We start from the raw sequence: 2,791 nt of genomic DNA on the forward strand, positions 1-2,791 counted from the left end.
AAATGTAGAGTTTATGTTAGTTTTCTCTTTGCTTGTTTGCTTTTCCAATCAGTGTTATGTTGTCATAAGTTTAAAATAATAGCTTATAAAAATGTTATTTGCAAGGCACATGTAACCTCAAATCAAAAATCCTACAACAGATACACAAAAAATAAAAAGCAAGAATCTAAAACATATCAGCAGATGACTAGAGAAAATCACCTTCACTAAAAGGAAGATAGGAAAGAAAGAAGAAAGGAAGAGAAGGCCACAGAACAACCAGAAAACAAATAACAAAATAGCAGGAGTAATTCCTTAATCAATAATAATATTGAAAGTAAATGGACTAACCTCTCCAATGAAAAGACATAGAGGAGCTGAATAGATTTAAAAAAAGAAAAAGCATTTCCTTTCCAACTTAGGCCCAGCAGAATGGCTCCTGCAAAGAAGGGCAGCAAGAAGAAAAAAGGCCATTCTGGGTCATTGGGGTGGTAACCCAAGAATACACTATCAACATTCAGAAGCATATCCATGAAGTGGGCTTCAAGAAGTGTGCCCCTTGGGCACTCAAAGAGATTAGGAAATTTGCCATGAAGGAGATGGGAACTCCAGTTGTGCTCATTGATACCAGGCTCAACAAAGCTGTCTGGGCCAAAGGAATAAGGAATGTCCCAAACAGAATCCATGTGTGTTTGTCCAGAAAATGTAATGAGGATAAAGATTCATCAAATAAGCTCTATACTTTGGTTACCTATGTACCTGGTACCACTTTCAAAAATCTACAGACAGTCAATGTGGATAAGAACTAATTGCTGATCATCAAATACATCAAATAATGTTATAAAATTGCCTTTAAAAAAAGGCTTGACAGTCTGTTGCCTACAGGAAACATACTTCAAATATCCAGATGCACACAGACTGAAAATGAAGGGAAAATAAAAGCTATTTCATGCCAATGGAAACCAAAGAAGAACTGGAGTAGCTGTACTTATATCAGAAAAAATATATATATTAGAACAAAAAGAGACAAAGAAAGTTATATAATAATAAAGGGGTCAATTCAGCAAGAGTATATAATAATTTTAAATATGTATCTGTCTGTCTGTCTATCTATCTATCTCTATCTATCTATCTATCTATCTATCTATCTATCTATCTATCTATACCCAACACTGGAGCACCCAGATATATAGAGAGAGCAAATATTATTAGAGCTTAAGAAAGAGGTAGATTCCAATATAATAATAGCTAGAGACTCCAACACACCACCTTCAGCATTGGACAGATCATCAAAACAGAAAATCAATGAAGAAACATCAGACAATCTGCACTACAGAACAAATGGACCTAATAGATATTTACAGAACATTTCATACAACAGCTACAGAATACAAATTATTCTCTTCAGCATATCAATCCTTCTGAAGGACAGGCCATATATTAGGTCACAAATCAAATCTTTAAAATTGCAAAAACATTGAAATCATATAAAGGATCTTCACTGACCATAATGGATTAAAACTATAAATCCATAACAAGAGGAAATTTGGAAGCTGTACAAACACATCAAAATTAAACAATATGCTCTTGAATGATCAGTGAGTTGATGAGCAAATCAAAAATAAATTTAAAAAAATTATTGAAACAAATAAAAATGAAAACACAACATGCCAAAACCAATATGATACAGCAAAAGCAGTACTAAGAGGAAACTTTATAGCTATAAATGCCTACACAAAAGAAGAAAAACTTTAAATAAACAATATAACCATACATCTTAAAGAACTAGAAAACAAGAGCAAACCAAACCCAAAATCAGTAAACTAAAAGAATAATAAGGATCAGAGCAGAAAACACTGAAATTGAAATAAAACAATAAAAAAGATAAATGAAATGGTAATTTTTTGAAAAGTTAAACAACATTCACAAAATGTTTGTGAAACTAACTAAAAAAAAAAAAGAGAGAAGACCCAAATAAATAAAATTATAGGTGAAAAAGGAGACATTACAATTGGTACTGCAGAAATTCAAAGGCTCTTTAGTAGCTACTAAGAGCAGCTACATGCCAATAAAAACCTAGAAGAAATAGATAAATTCCCAGACACATACAACTTACCAAGATTGAACCAGGAAGAAATCCAAAACATGAACAGACAAATAACAAGTAATATGATTGGAGTTATAATATAAACTCTCCCAATAATGAAAAGCCTGGGATGCTATGGCTTCACTGAAAAATTAATACCAATCCTACTCAAACTGTTTCAAATAATAGAGGAGAAAGGAAGGCTTACAACTCATTCTACAAGGCTGCTATTACCCTGATATCAAAATCAGGCAAAGAAATATCAAAAAAAGAAAACTATAAGACAATACCTCCCATAAATATTTATTTGAAAATCCTCAAGAAAATACTAGCAAACCAAATTCAACAATATATTTAAAAGATCATTCATCATGATCAAGTGGGATTTATCCCTGGGATGCAAGGATGATTCAACATATGAAAATCAATCAATGTAATACATTATAGCAACAGAATGAAGTACAACCATATGATCACTTCAATTGAAGCTGAAAAAGCATTTGATAAAATTTGAAATCTCATTATGATCAAAACCCTCAAATGACCAGGCAGAGAAGGAACATACCTCAATACAATAAAAGTCATATATAACTATGACATACCCATAGCTAGTGTCATACTGAATGGGGAAAAGCTGAAAGCCTTTACCCTCAGATCTAGAACATGATGAGTTGCCCACATTCACCACTGCTGCATAACATTGTTTTGGGTGTCCTAGATAGAGGG

General features: G+C 32.6%; 1 pseudogene; it reads left to right on the forward strand.

The window, feature by feature from the left end:
• Window positions 1–411: 411 nt before the first annotated feature.
• LOC129459676 (large ribosomal subunit protein eL31-like) lies at window positions 412–788 on the forward strand (annotated as a pseudogene).
• The last annotated feature ends 2,003 nt before the right edge of the window (window positions 789–2,791 follow it).

This window comes from Symphalangus syndactylus, chromosome 13, assembly GCF_028878055.3.
Source record: "Symphalangus syndactylus isolate Jambi chromosome 13, NHGRI_mSymSyn1-v2.1_pri, whole genome shotgun sequence".
NCBI lineage: Eukaryota > Metazoa > Chordata > Mammalia > Primates > Hylobatidae > Symphalangus > Symphalangus syndactylus.